Source organism: Echinops telfairi, unplaced genomic scaffold, assembly GCF_000313985.2.
Source record: "Echinops telfairi isolate 266 unplaced genomic scaffold, ASM31398v2 ScPeMD7_70;HRSCAF=299, whole genome shotgun sequence".
In the NCBI taxonomy this organism is placed as follows: domain Eukaryota; kingdom Metazoa; phylum Chordata; class Mammalia; order Afrosoricida; family Tenrecidae; genus Echinops; species Echinops telfairi.
The window spans coordinates 39137972-39153479 of NW_022103968.1; the positions used below are offsets into that span (position 1 = coordinate 39137972).

General features: G+C 37.7%; 1 pseudogene; it reads left to right on the plus strand.

The window, feature by feature from the left end:
- The first annotated feature begins 6100 nt into the window (after window positions 1-6100).
- Window positions 6101-15508, plus strand: part of LOC101640347 — a 16434-nt pseudogene continuing 7026 nt past the window's right edge.

Genomic DNA, 15508 nt, shown 5'->3' on the forward strand with positions numbered 1-15508 from the left:
AAATGTTTTGGAAATGATAATGGCAACATATATATATAAACGTGCATGATACAATTGATGTACAGATTGTTATAAGAGCGGTAAGAGCCCCCAATAAAGTGATTTACTAAAATAAAATTAAAAGTTGATCAGCTTTCCAACCAAGACCATTAATTCCTTGTTCTGGGTTACTGATCAAGGGGTAATTTGTGGCATACAGTGGGGAAAAAACCAGAGTTTTGAATCAGATAGATTTGAGAATAAATTCTAGCTCTGTCTCTGGCCATGTTACTTGGTTTTTGGTTTTGGTTTTAGGTTCCCTTGTATGTGTATAATTTAAATAAAATTGAACTCTTTTCCTTGTTCCATCTCAGTACAGAGAAATACTCCAATAATTTTTTGGATTCCCTTAAAAGAAAGTTTAAAGAAGGGTGCCATTCATAGCCTAAAGCAAAACATTTATAAGTTCCTTTTCTTGCATCATTTTTTTCTCACAAATTTCTTAATCTCTAAACTGTTCTGGAATCCCTGTTCTTCGATTCACTGAAACTCGTAACCACAAGCCCTCTCTCTAAACCCTTTCCTGCATTCCTCTTGAATCCCTGAGTTCCTCCTTCTCTTGTTTAGATCTCCTCCATCTTCCTCCCTCTCCAGACAGCAATCCCTTCTCTTCCCAAGTGAAACCCTTGCACCACTCTTTGATCCTCAGACTTCATCAGGTGTTTCTACCCCTCACCCATATTCTGTCCAAGGGTGAAGCATTAGTATCTCGTATCACAAGCACAGGAAGGTGAAATATCAAGTGGAAAATACAAAGTTCTTTGTAGCAGACAGATAGAAGGATTGTATGTTAAGATTTAGAATTATAGAAAAATTAAAAAGTTTTAATCCCTGTTAAATATAAAATGGGGACAATAATCCATAGCTCGAATGTTGTTGAGGTTATTGTATGCCCAGAATAATATCAGTTTCTAATGGAACCCATGACATTTCAGTTCCCCTTCCCCCTGAAGGAAGTAGACCGAATATTAGAGCAAAATTGTCCACACTCACGAAGTTTGTTCAATTCTTCAAGTACCACTGGTTACCTACCTGAAGATGTGCAATCGTTTTCCCCATTTGCTTCGTTTGTTTATATTTCCCCTAGACCATATTGCATGGTATATATTTGCCATATATTTAGTATGTCCTTCTAATTAGACTTGTCAAGCATTTGGTTTTTTTCTTCAACAACTGTCATCTGTAAGTTAGAATCAGGCAGCTCTAAATTGAGGTTTTCAGAATCACTTGTCATAGGAATTGAACTTCATTTATATTTAGGTCAACAAATATGTTGACTAATTTGAAGGAGAGAAAGTTCTGAAATTATTTAGACATTTGATTTTTTGAGAATGGAAAACATCCACGAGTTTATGAAATGGTGTCTTGGAATGCTCACCCAGTTCTCTTGCAATTGTACAGAAATGCTGGGTGAGAGTGACACCTGTCTTTCTTATACCAAAGATAGATTTGTGTTAATTAATCAACCTTCTGTCATCTCGAAACCACTGGCTAAAGTTGAGCTTTTCTAAGTTCCGGACAGGTGTTGAAGCTAGAGTCTCTGTCCATGGGAAAGGAATTTTTTTCTAGTGAAAATTATTTGTCTTTTTTGAAGTTTAGATTTAATGTAAGCCTTAGCTCTATATCCCCATCCACTCATAAACAGAATCAGTCCACCCAAATGATAGGTTGTTTTCCTCTTACCTACGGAACTGAAAAATAGATGTTGATTTAATGACTTCTACTACTCATGCTGAGCTCCACAGCCCCAGGGAGTAGATGTTGGAGCTTTCCTTTGACAAGTTATAGGACTAAAGCTTTTTCTCCAGCCACTGTATTATCAAAGTGATATGAATATAAAAAAATGCCAGCCTGGATCTGGGCTTTCAATGCTTCAGCCCTTCATGTAGGCCTAGAAATGAATAACCAGGGTCCAATTGTACAAGGGTGATTTTCAATCTTTCTACACGTAATCAATCTAAACGGATTGACTGATTGTTTGATTGGTTATCACGTACTATCCTTTGGGTAGGGAGAAAAATAGGGACTTCCACCTTCCATAGAGAGCTACAGTCTCAGAAACCCACAGGGGCAGTTCTATCCTGTTTTCTAGCATTGCTATGAGTTGGCATCAACTGTAGGGCAATGAGTCTGGTATGTGTTTTTATCCCTGGGGTGTAATAGTGTCTTTACAGATACACGTACATACTACCTGTTATGACAGGCAGTTGTCTTTTATTTCATTTGTCCCCAGTGACTGGTAATTACTGTGCCCTATAAAATGTATTCTTTGTTCTCTCGGACGAGGTCTTGAGAGCTTTGTCTAATGATGCCGTTTGATTGTAGCTGGATCATCCATGTTCCTGTGTCAGCCTTTTGCACAGCATTGCTCATGGCCAGTTCTTTGAAGCTTCCAGTGCTTACCTGGGCTAATATTTGAAGTTTTATTTAGAGAAATAGATGCTCTTCACATTATCCATCTCCTTTGTGGGTTTAAAAAAATTATTTATTTGTTTTTTTCTTCTTTGTGGTTTTTTTTTTTTTTTTTAATAAACCAAGGTCATGTCTCTCTGGCTTTATCTGTCTAAAACAGAAACCTTTTTGTTTGAGTATTTGCTGTTTTGTTTTAGGCTATCCTTAAAACCCTTGATTCTAAATTTATTTTCTTAACTAAAAAATAGTAATAAAATTGGTACTTGACTTATATGGCTGTGGTACTTATTAAAGTTAGATGCGTTAAACGTGCTTATATATTGCTCTCTCCTCCTTCCCTGGGAGACATTGCAGCTGACAAGACACATGGAACTACACTAGTGCCCTGAGCTGGAGAAGCCACATGGACCTGCCCTGATGCAACCAGACCTCTGGAGCCAGAGAAGCCACATAGAGACCCCAGCCAGCGCTGAGATGCTTTCAATGCCACAGTGCTCTTCTTCACCCTGACATGTCACACCAGAGATGTATTCAGCCAAGAAGATGAGTGAGAGCCAAAATCCCTTGCAATTCTGCTTCTCAGCGTCTACCTTAAGAATTCAGCCAGATCCCAGAGTAAAGAATTTCCCCTTTGTGTGTGACTGTTGGAATGTTCTGAAAGAACAGACCCAGCCGATCCTGAAGAAACATAGACTGCTGACCAGTGCCTATGAATGGCACATACCTCAAGTTCAGTATCTCCCTTGCTCCCCTTAATATAGAACAGATTAGGAAGTATTTCTACTCATCTATGACCGATGTAAGCAGGAAGTAGCTACCGAAGGAGAGACTTCTGCCTCTGACCCCATAAAGAATTATGTTTATGAAATCGCTCAAGGGGGAAATGAGATCACACAAGGGAGCGAGGTGGCATTTGGACAGAACTTGTATGGAATTTCTATAATATCTTTGGACTACATTTCCCAGAATCCCTTTTTACTTCCTGCAGAAGTTCCCCAACCAGAGGAAGTTTCCTAAGAATTTCTTATGCAAAAATGCTTAAAAGACTGTGAGAAATAAGAAATACCAAGACTGGACATGCTGCCTTGTGTGGGGAAACCAGCCTCTCACACTATCACAGGTCTGGTAGTGTAATTGTACAGCTATAATATATAAAGATTATAGTAAAGTTATAGAGAATAAGAGAGATAGAAGAAAGAGTAAAATAAAGGAATCAGACACACACACACAAAGTGCTTATATATCATAGTGCCTAGCATAGATGGTCATTAAATAACAACAAAAAAAACCTTGCCACCAGTTGATTCCCACACAGTGACCCTATAGGGCAGAGAAGAACGGCACATAGGGCTTCCAAGGTTGCAAACTGCAAATTGACTGCTGTATCTTTCTCCTGTGGAGTCGCTGCTGAGTTCTAATTAGGGCCCCTGCCCTTTCAATTAGCATCTGAATATGGATCCCTCTGTCCTACCAGAGGGCCTTGTAGCAGTTAGTTAGTATTAATGAATATTAACTATTATTATTAGATTAATTAGGGAGTTTCTGAGCGGTGCAAATGTTTAAGTGCTCAGCTACTAACTGAAAGGATGGCAGTTCAAATGACCAAGAGATGCTTTGGAAAAAGGACTTATTGTTCTGTTCCCAAAAGATTGCAACCATTGAAAACCCAATAGAACAGCTTTGGGTTCTTCTGTGTCTACAACTTAACAGCAACTGGTTTTATTATATCAAGAAGCAATCTATCTTTCAATTGATCAAATAGGTTTTAAGGCTATATTACATGCAAGATGTTGTGTTAGCTAGGCCCTCTGTATGCAGATGAGGCTCACTTCCTCTCCCAATCCTTAAAGAGGGAACCTTACAGATGAAAGGGACCCCAGATGTTATACTGGTTATCATGGTCAACTCCAGACTCCTCCGAAGACTAGTAGCAGCACCTCCTTTGTCCTCAGGCTTTTCTGGAAGCCAGACTTCTGATGCCAGACTTCAAAGACTATTAGAAAATATTCTGAAGTGATGTAGCATAAACTTATGGTAAGGAATTATATAATGTTTATCATGAGTTAAGCCATGTTCTGAGTAGTTTATATAACAAATTTAACTTACACATAATTTTCATAAAATCACCTTTAGGAAGGTACTATTATTATCTACATTTTACAGATGAAAAACAAAAAGAGTAATAGAGAGGTCACGAAACTTGGGCACGTTCAGATAGCTAGAAAGTGGTAGACCAGGATTCTAATCTAGGAAGTTTAATTCTAAAAATGCTTTTAATAAATAAATTATTCTAGTGAATGGAATTTTTGAAGATTCTTATAATCTATATAAAGATTATTTTCATCAAATAATCTTTATATAAATTATATACTATACATATTATATATGCTATATCTGTATAATTATATCTATATAAAGATTTATTTTCATCAACGTACCAACATCAATTGGTACAACATAGTTCAAAAAGACAATGTTCTATATCTTACTCACTTTGGTGAGTAGTAAAGAGGTCTTAAAGAGACTCTATTGGTCTCTTCCCACATAAACATCATTCTCCATAACCCTGAGACCAGAAGAACTAGATGGTGCCTGGTGACCATTATCGACTGCTCTGAAAAGTATCACATTAAAAGAACCTGGACAGAGTGGGAGACAAACATGGAACAAAACTCAAAATCATAAGGGAGACTATACTTTCTGTTTAGGTAGAGACTAGTAACCCCCCAGGACTGTGGCCCTTTTTAAACCTTTCAGGTCTGGAACTGAATTTACCTCCATGTTAGACTAATCAACTATTTAGAATGAAAAGGACAGTATTTACCCAAGGCCAAAATTTGGCTTGTCCAGGTATGATTCTGACTCCAAATCTAGAAACCGTCCATCATACTATGTAAAGCTCAGAGACTATCTTATTCTCTCATTCAATGTCATTGACATGATGCTGACTCACAGTGACCCTATAGGTCAGAGTAGAACTGCCCTGCTAGTTTCCTAAACTCTAACTCTTTATGGGAATAGGAGCAGCTAGTAATTTTGAATCTCTGGCCTCGCAGTTAGCAATTTAATGCATAACACTACACCGGCAGAGCTCCTTTTCCTACTCTGGAGACTGGCCTTGCTAAGACATCTAGTAGAGTTTTCTAAATTGGATGACACCACCCCCTGGAAGGTGCTAGAATGACCCAAAGGTGCTGGAAAAGCAGAGACCTACACTTGATCCTGGATTATGGGCTACTGTATAAAAGTTCTGAAGGACCCAAACCAACAAAAGAAGCAAACTCACAGCTATTGAGTCAACTCCAATTCATAGCAACCCTGTAGGACAGGATAGAACTGCCCCTGTGGGTTTAGCTCTATTTATTTATATTTTCTTTCCCTAAAATGGTGTGGTAGGCAAATAAGGTTGGGAATCTGTGATCTAGAAAAGTGGAGCCTTGTGCTGTGCTCACCGATCTGTGGACACCGTCTTTTGCCCATGGATCAATGGCAATGAGGCCAGCATAAGCAGGCATGGAGAAGAGAATATGAGTTGTGGAAGATTGAAAGCAGGCAGGGATAATTTGTCAAGCATTTTAATTCCTCTCTATTGAGGGAAGAGGTATCCCTGGCTGTTGCAAAAGGTGAACATGATCAGCTGCCAGCTGCAATGTTAGAGTTTCGAGTACTTCTGAAAAGATTAGCCATTGAAAGGTTGGTAGAGCAGAATCATATTTTGACACACACGAAGTCACCCTGTGTTGGAACTGGAAACTACTGAGGATGAGGGCTGGGCCAGCAACATTCAGCCAACGGTTCTTCCTGTATCAGACACAGTTTTTACTCCTTTTAAACAGCAACGTGTAGTAGTCCTTTTTCATCAGTACCAAATGTTAATAAGAAGGAGCAAACCACAGGACTCCTCTGTCCCATGATCTTGACCTTAGAGTTGCCAAAGAATGTGTTTATTTTTCTTCCTTGTCAGAAACTTCATTGGAACTAAAGAGAAAAGGAATTGCGTTCTGTAAACGAAGCTCAGCAAGAGGAATGCTGGTTCCAGGAAAGGATGCACACTTTGGCCCTGACTCAATGTGGAGCCACTTGGCAGCTCCAGCATCTTCTTTTGGGAAGCCCCGAGGAGCTTGAAGAAGCAGTGTTGCATGAAAGGACTAATACTGTTTGGGTTTTCTTGTTAATATTGTCAGAAGAAAAATGTTCATTAAAGATTGGCCTGAACACGTAAGGAAAAATTAGACCCTTGAGACGTTAAAAATAAATAAATAAAAAAGAGTACTGAACTAAATTCCCCCCTTAAGGAGAGGAGCCCAAAAGGACTGCTTTGGTAATTTATGTTTGACTCTTTGTGCTTCTCCCTTTAAAACAAAAATCAACTAGGAAGTGGACTAGCAGAGCCACTCAGACTCTTGGATCTCTGAGGGACCTTATCCCTGTTTATTTTTGTTTTCAAATGTCATTGTATATGAATTAGTTTATTAACTGCTTTTGTCTAGGGAGCCTTCCCCTTATCTTGTATCTAGCTTGCCTTTCAATGGAGCAATGACAAGAGTTTGATTTGAAAGGCCAGACTTCAGAGGTTTTTAATCTCCCTCTCGATTCCACACTTAAATCCCTGAGTAGCTACCATTAAACTAGTGCAAAAAAAAAAACCCTTCCCACGAAGAGATCTGGGTTTCTGAATATCAAGTCATTTGAAAAAAAGTCTCTTGATTTGTGAATTTGCTTATGTTTAGTTGTCCATTAGAAAAGAACTACAGAATTTCAATCAAACTAAATTATAGTACACCTAGAGTGAAAAGTAGTTGCTTACTCAAAATATGTTTGTTGGGTGAATGAAAGAATGAGTGTATAGGCTTATCTCCCTGAACCTCATTCTCTCTCTCAATCTGAGAAAAACAGTGGCTATTGACTCCCTGGATTAAATTTTGTACCTGCAACATATGTGTCGACTTGCCTGTCAGGATTCTCAGTTAATGATCTTATGAATGGTATATATTAACCTCTATGTTGTTAGTGAGACAGGATTAGAGACAATTATATTAGCGTGGTGGCATACAATCTATGGGATAAGGATGTATTTTGGGTCAATCTCTTGGAATTCGAGCCTCTGAAACTGTGAGAGAATAAATTTCTGTGTGCTAAAGCCATCTACTCTTGATATTTCTTTGATAGCAGCACTAGATCCCGAAGACAGTCTACTACCTGTCTGCAACACTGGTTATTTTCATCAGTAGAAATCAAGGTCACCTCTGGGATTCTTTTATGGAAGGACCTTGAACATGTAGCCAGTTCTTAGGAGAGAGTGTACACTTATGGCCCATAGGCCAAACCTAGCTACACGCACGCTTAGTTTGACTTGTATAGTCCTTCAAAAGATTTTAGTAAAAATCTGCAAGTTCGGAGATGATCACACATAAAACTACAGCCCTTTCTCGCACTGTCTTCATTTCTCCAGAACAGGACACAGATGGAACTGAATGGCCCCTGTGGCTTTGACAAGGTAGGGGAGCTAGCTTTTATTTTTTACCGGATGTGTCCACCCCGCAATTGTCTCCCTGGCGCCTACAAGGAGTTGCCAATGATTTTATTTGTGCTGCTTTGGTTTTCTGGTTAACATTAGTTAATAGTTTTCTTGTAGTAAATACATATTTCTCTGTACCACTTCCTTAGAATGGATATTTCTTTGAAATGAAGATAACAGGTTTTTTATTTTCATAGGAAAAGAAATGTTTAAAATTTAGTCATTTGGTTAAATGATTCAATGATTGAGTTAACTACTGCCCTATTGTCTTTTTGTACGATAGAACAATTGCTTTCTTTGTTTCTGAAGCCAGAATCACATGACAACAAAATATATCTATAAAATATATCACCCCTATTTATTTTTTCCCTCCAATCAGTGCTTATCTGGGTGGTTATTTCATCAACCTAGGGGTAGAAATCAAAGGCAACATTCAAGGAAATGGAGTCATAGGTCAATGTAGACTGCGGGTCAGTCTTTGGGGTTGGGACCCTGAGTCACAAGCTAGGGACCCAGCCAAGCTGGATTCAGACAGGCAGCCAAGGAAAGGAGCCATCAATACTACCAAGAGGGGCCAAGTAAAAATGTATGGGAAAAGCCAAATCAGAAGTCAGAAAACTTGAACTGGAAAGCATGCATGAAACCCATGTTCTATCTAGATCGTAAGACTTCTGCTTACAGTTCATACATACACCTTTGAGGCCAAGTCGGTTTTCTTGGTAAGTAGATTGAGCTGAACTTTCTTGTTTTAAAATCACTTCAGCTCTCCTTTCCACACGGCGGTGGCTGCTGTTAGTTCCCCTTCATAGTGACCCGGAGGGACTGGGCCAGCTTCACAGGGGTTCTTGTGTTTGAGCCCATTGCCGCAGCCACTGTGTCAATCCATCTCGCCGCCGAAGGTCTTCCTCTCTACTCATCTTAAATCGATTCCTTTTTCTCCTTGCTCCTCTATTTACCAAGCATGGTGTCCTTTTCCAGGGACTGATCTCTTCTGACAACATGTCCCTAGAACGTCAGATATAGTGTCGCCACTAAGTTACCACAAGTTTATGGTACTATAAACATGCAGCTACGATGATCCCATGCCTTGCACATAAACATTCAGAACACAAATATTGAATGAACTTTAAAATTTGCATCAAAAGGGTAGTTTCTGATGATGTTTGTGTGCTTTATGAGGCTGGGGAAGGACATAACCATATTTTCACACACTGATTTTTATCTACTCCTCACCACCCATCTTGTTACCTGTTTTATGAATTAATGATATATGTCTGATAACAGCAAACGTATAAGTGTGAGTGAAGGGTTACACTAACTGTGATGGCTAAATGTAGGTGCCCGCTGGGCTGGGCCATGATTCTCAGTGGCTTGGCAGTTCTCATATAGTGTAGCAATGATGTGATCATCCTCCATTTTCACATAATGCTAATCTTTGCATAATGACCTGGTCTTTGGACCCTAACCACCTCCTTAAGTAAGGAGTAGATGCTTATCTTTTTATATGTTTGTCATGAATGCAACGGTCATAGACACTTTTATAGAATAAACATTGAGGTTAAACGTATATATATATATACATACAAATGAGTTCTTTAGCACCTTCCTTAAAGTATACATTTTATTAGTAGAAGTGTTTAACTTAATGAATTTTACAAGCAAACATACCACATAAGTGGCACTGAAATAAAAAAAACACACCATAAAACATTGTCAGTATTTATATGCCCCTTTCCAGACATTATCTTTCCAAGAATAACCACTATCCTAGTATATAATAATAAACTTTCTGCATTTTATACAAATGAAACAAAATAGTACACACTTGTACTTGACTTCTTAGAGTCAATATTTTATTTGTGAAAATCATTAAGTTAGTTGAATGTAGCATTTGCTATTGAATACTATTTCAACATCTAGAATTTATTAACTTATCCATTCATTCTATACTTGATGGACATTTGAGTTATTTTTAGTTTGAGCTATTATAAATTGGCCTGTCATGCACGTTATTATTAACCTTTTATGAATACTATGAGGGTAAATGGAAAATTGCTATAAAGGAATAGAAACTTTTATTTTAAAAGTTTTAAAATAGAAGCTGTGTTTCTTGCCATGTGCACTATCCAAGTCTAACCACAGCTGAAGAGGTGTCCAACTTTTCCTGAAGAGTTCAGGTACATTGTCAAAGTGAAGTTCAAGCATTCTCCAGGGACACAAACTGTGCTCCTGTTCGATATTCTTTAAGTTCGGGGAACAAAAATGAATTCCGAAGGGGTCAAAATAGGACTATCAAGTGGGTGGGGTAAGGTTTCCCAATGAAAAATTTTAGGGCAGCTATTGCTACTCTTGAGGAATGAGCTGCTGTGTTGTCATGATGGGAAAAAAATTCTACAGCGCAACTTTTTTCTGAACTTTTGTCCCCAAACACTGTCATCAAGTGATTTCTGACTCAAAGCAATCCTATAGGACCTTTCTGGTTAGCAGCCCAATATCTACTACTACACCACACCATCAGGGCTCCTTTCTCCCTGTGATAGTTATATAATCACTTGTCAACTTAAGAGGATTAAGAGTGAAGGGGTGGAGTCTAGCCGATCAATCAGGCCTCTGTCAATCAGGCGGTCAAATCATGCCAATGAGGCCTGTGTGGGCATGGCCTTCTCCTGAGGATTCTGGAACTCTGGTATTCCTCCTTGGAGGTGGGAGACTCTAGCTCTCCCCTCACTCCATGTGAGACATCCCTGTTGAGAAGACACATGGAGAGAGGCCGATGAAGCCAGAGCTCTGGAGCCGGAATAACCACATGGAAACCTCTGCCAGTGTTGAGATGCTTACATTATCATTGGGTCCACAAGAACGTCTACCCACTGGCCTGTGTTCTTCCTATAGTTGGCATTATTGCATGTGTTTCATGAGTCTGAAGAGGACTTTATAGATTGGTATCAGACATAGGAGCTAATATTAGACTTATGGACTTCATCTGGACTAGGCTGGGATTTTTTCTCAATATTCAACTACTCTTGTATGTAAAGCTCTTTGCTATACACATGTAAGTGTCTATGAATTTGTTTATCTAGTCTCCCTGGACTAACACACTCTCCAATATAATTTTCAGTTTTCTTCAAATGTTTAGTTTTTTGGTTTTTAAATGTTTCCCTAAATTTAGGTGATAATCCTATATCCTCTGAGAGAATCCATCAAGATGATCCCATTGAAACTCCCCCCAACAGTCACTATAATGTTCTAAGGTGACCTTTCTGCCTGGAATTAAACTGGAGAAGCAAATCCCCTCAAGGCTGATATTGTGATCGGAGCTTTATTCCCGAATTAGTTGAAGGCAAGTGTGTCAGTGAGAGAAGTTGTCTGTAGTTATCTACTGGATGCAGTGACACATTTAAACACATTTTGTTTGGGATAAACCCATGCATATGTAAACTAGAACCCTACCAACAATAATTTTGACTCACACTCATGTATGCTTGAGCTTTTTCTGGACATATCCTCAGAATTGGAACTAGTGGATCATGGTGGGCATTTATGTTCTGGACACTTCCAAATAATATTCCAAACTATTAGTACCAACATATGAGTTTTCCTATTTCGCGGTGTATCCCCTTGCACACTCCCTAATAGTGTGGAAGAGTTAGTTTTTATTGATCCACAGAACTTGTGGTTACTAAACATTTCCATTTAATCCTTCATGTAATTTTGAATGGTTTTTCCATTGCTTTTAATTGGTATTTCCCTAATAACCTATAAATTGGGCAGATTTTTCCTATTTTAGTATCTTCTTTTGTTAAATATCCTTTGCTTAGTTTTTTCTATGCCACTGTCATATTTTTAATATTGATTTATAAGAGGTTTTTGAAATTTCTGTATTACAAGGATCTACTCTGTGACTGGTCTTTTCACTATCTTTATGATATGTTTTAGTGAACTAACCTTCGTAATTGTAATATAGTCCAATTTATCTTTTTTCTGGTTAGTGTATCCTATTTAAGGAATTGTTCCCAATTTCATAGTTGTTAAGACATTCTTTTATGTTTTTATTAAAAAGTCTTATTATTTTATCTGTCTTATTTTGATATATCACCTAGCCATATGTAATTAACTTTCATTTGCAGTGAGAAATAGAGGCCAAGGTTTATTTATTTTTCCATATGAATATCCACGTCACCTAGAATAATTTATCAGAAGACCATCCCTTTCCCCACTGCACTGCAGTAATGAAGTAACTATGTAATTTTTGCACTATAAAAATGATATAGGCTAATGATAAAATTTTATTAATTATCTCAACTATGTATATAATTACTATGAATATTTTGGTGGAAATATGTCCCACATATTCCATAATGTGGGGATCACATATTCTGAGAGATGAAATTTCCATCTAAAATATATTTGGAAAAATAACAAATAGCATTATTATAATATATAGACATCCAATGATTTTTTTGGCCAAGCCCCTATTAACTTATTTAGGTTCTTTCAGGTTCTTCTACTTTAAGTAATACTGTAATAAATATCTTTATAAATAAGAGTTTTAGATCTGTATATACAATGCCAAAATATCTAGGACATTGCTTATTATTTTGCAAAATATTAATATATGTTTTTAATCATAAGGAGCATTTGCTCTGAGCCAATAACAGAAAAAAAATTTAAAGTACTAATAAATACATTGATTATATGAATTACAAAAACCAGTTCACACAATCAAGCAATATATACTTATTAAAGATTTACATTGTAGATAACTTCCTAGATCACTATGAGCTCTGGGGCTCTAAAATTATAACAAGACACACACTGTTATTAAAGAATTTTACAACCCTGTTGGTGGGATTAGATATTGCATAATACAATGATTAATGATAAGACTGAATTGTATTATGGAATTAAATAGACCACTCAGTTGTCTAGATTAAAGAGTATGACAGAGAGATCATTATTTAGACAATGAGAGCCAAAAGAATTAAAAGTAAAGTAAATTTGGCTTCTTCATGATTACAGAAGTTCCAAGAAGAAAAACAATAGGAGTGTGTGTGCACACTCATTGGTGATTTTCCAGGAACGGTTGATTCAAGGTTGAGTCTCAGTCTTTCTGTATTCTTTTGAAGTAAATAATTTCCTGACATCCTAAGAGGAAACTCATATATTTTGCCCTTCTCTTTAAAGCACAGATTTCTATTAAGTTCCTATTTCTCTGAAATTTGCACTGTAATATCATTGTTCTTTTCTAGAGTCTGTAAAACTTCTATTTGATTTAAAGCTCAATGACTAGTTCTTGGAATGCACTTTTTCATTTTATAATTTTTATTCTGGGCATGTATTTTTAATTTATTTCTTTCACAAAGTGTAAACAGATATGATGAACTGCTAATATTTATTACAAATGAGTAGTGAGTACATGAATTTTATTGTATTGTATTTAACTATTTAAAAAATAGAAAAAGACTTTTCCCCCCAGATTATTCCAAACCTTCATTGTCATCAAATTGACGCCTATTCACAGTGACCCTGAAAGACAAATAGAACTGCTCCGTAAAGTTCCCAGGGCTGTAAATCTTTATAGAAGCAGACTACTTCCTCTTCCTCCTGTCGAGTGGCTGGTGGGTTTAAACCATGAACTTTCTGGTTAGCACCCAAGTACTTTAACCACTGAGCCTCCAAGCCTCTTTCCAAGTTACCCAGCCATGGCCATGAATATAATTTTGACTTATAGTAATCCTATATAGGGTTTCTGAAGCCATAAATCTTTACATGATCAGTCTCTGTCTCCCACAGAGTGGTTCGTGTGTATGAACCACTAACCTTGTTGTGAACAGTCAAGTACTTACCTGCATTACCACCAGGGCTCCTTTCCTAGCCAAACTTTACAACAACATCCAATAGGAAAATTGCAAATGAAGCAAACTCCAGGATCACTTAACTCCAATACAGCAAAGAGAAGAATATGAAAAAGATTCACTGGGACTGACACACAAAAAAGTGTTTTAATATAACAGAAAATGCATGACTCTACCTACCATTAAACCAAATCAAATCATTATAGAGTAAAATGCACCATTCAGAGAACATAGAAGGAAGCAAGTATAACTTAAACCCGTTAGGTCTTTTGTCCCCTCGCTCACCCTCAAAAGAAACCACAGTGCACAGTAATTAGGTGATTGACTGCTTACTGCAAGGCTGGCGGTTCACATCCACGAGGTGCTCCACGAGTGAAAGGTAAGATTTATAGCGTTAGAAAACCTTAAGGAGCAGTTCTAGTCTGTCCTTTAAGGTCACTGCAAGCCCAAAGTGCTTACATGACAATGAAATCTCCCACTAACGCTTCCAAATCCTGATGGAGGGATTTCCATTTCAAGTTCGTAAAAATCTTTAAGAGATCAAAAAACAAAGCGACAGGCTTCTGAACAATAATTTTGGGGCACTGGCTCCCTAGGGGGTCATAGAACATAGGTTCTCCTCTTGTTCAAGTGGATGGACCTGGGCTTCCATCAGAATTTTGATGAATGTGCTTCAATATTTGGAACTTAAAAAAAAAAAAGGTATCTTTGTAAGAGGCCCCAGTAAAATGATCTAAAAAAAGTTTTATATTTGCAGAAAAGTTGTGAAAATAGTAAGGTGCATTTGTTTCAATTAATGAACCAATATCCATACATCACACCCATTCCTCACTTTTTGACATGCTTAGGCTCCAAAATCAAACTGTTAGAGTATATAAAAATCAGCTTTAAGGACGACATCAGGACACAAAATGGAGGGAGACTACATCATTACATAGCTGCCAAATTACATCCCTACACAATGACCAAATTGTTACATTACATAACTACCAAACCACAGAGAATATGGCTGAGCCAAGTTGACACACAATCTTAGCCTTTACAGTCAGCATTACTCTGATCAAGCACCTCAGTCTTTGTTACTACTAGATGTTAATGCCCCAAATAGTCAGACGGTAGCTTTAACAAACACCCCCTCCAAACCTACCTTCATAAATGCACATGTCAGATAACGAGATAGTCAACAAATGAGGCGTTGGCATATTATTAACCATAATCAATACTTTATGCGGTGTCCTCAGTTTTTAGCTGCTGTCATTATTCTATTCCAGAACTCCTTCCAGGAAACCACATTACATTTCATGGCCAAGTCTCATTAAATCTCCTGGGCTGGGGCACTTTCCCGGACCTTTATATTTTCTTATCCTTCCCTTTTCTGTGTAACGATCTCGAGAGCTTTGCAGAAAAATGCTCAGATATTTTGTAAGATGTTGACCGATTGGCATTTGCCTGATGTTTTTTTGTCATGAGACTGGGGCTATTGGTTTGTGGGACAGTGATCACAGGGCTAATGTGACATTTTCTCCCCTATGAAACATAGGCACCATCAATGTCACTTAACATTGCTGTCAGAAATGATTGTGAGTACGAGGCTGAGGTTTTGCCCCTGAAAAGTGTTTTCTCAACCTCTACTCCACCACTACACACACACACACACACACACACACACACACACACACACACA